Genomic DNA, 1,074 nt, shown 5'->3' with positions numbered 1-1,074 from the left:
CCACAACTACTGAGCTCGTGCACCTCAACTAGAGAACCGGAGTGCCACAAACTACAGAGCCCACCTGCCCTGGAGCCTGTGCGCCACAACTAGAGAAGAGAAAACTGAACGCCACAACTAGAAAGAAGCCCGCGCGCCACAACAAAAAATCCCACATACCTCAACGAAGATCCCGTGCGCCACAACTAAGACCTGATGCAGCCAAAAATAAATAAATAAACCTTTAAAAAAATAGGAAAGTAACAACTAATAAAATAAAAAGCTTATTCTTTGAAATGAGCAATAAATTAGATAAACAAAGCCAACTGAGTGAAGAAAAAGGGGAGAAAGTGCAAATACGAAAAATGAGAAATGATTTAGGGCCAAATAACCCCCCCCACCCCCCCACACACATGCAGAAATTAAAAGGCAAGAGACTACTTTGTTCACATCTCTGCAAACAAATTGGAAAATTTGATAAAAAGGACAAATTTCTAGGAAAATAAAATTTACTTAAGTCCAGAAAAGACTGGAACTCTGAACAGAATGATTTTAATGGGAGATATAAAGTTGTCAAAGATCTTTCCTTTGGAAAAACATCCTGTGAAGTCTACCTCATCTTTAAAATATAAATAATTCCAAAGCTCTTTAAACTGTTCCAGCTCACAGAAAAATTCACAAATACTGAGGCAAAATCCTAAGTTAAATACTAGCAAAGAGAGTTCTACAGCACATTAAAATAATGAGATAACATGATCAACAGGAGTTTATTCTAGGAATGCAAAATGTGGTTTGATATGAGGAGAAAATCATGTGTCCATCTTCACTTATGCTGAAAAGGCATGGGACAAAATTCATGATCCATTCTTGATAAAAACACTCAAAAATGGAAAATAAACAAAATAGAAAGTCCAGAAATAGATCCAAGTATACAATGTCAATAGGATATTCTAAAGGTATCATCTCAAATCAGAGGAATAACAATAAATGGTGAATCCACTGGGACAGTGGTAAATGATTATAACTATTCTTTAAATTCTACATATCAATATATGCTTTGTACATATGTCTCTACACATGATATGTTCACAATAA

This window comes from Balaenoptera ricei, chromosome 10, assembly GCF_028023285.1.
Source record: "Balaenoptera ricei isolate mBalRic1 chromosome 10, mBalRic1.hap2, whole genome shotgun sequence".
NCBI lineage: Eukaryota > Metazoa > Chordata > Mammalia > Artiodactyla > Balaenopteridae > Balaenoptera > Balaenoptera ricei.
The sequence above is the reverse complement of the archived record's forward strand: the minus strand, read 5'-3'. Positions refer to the sequence as shown.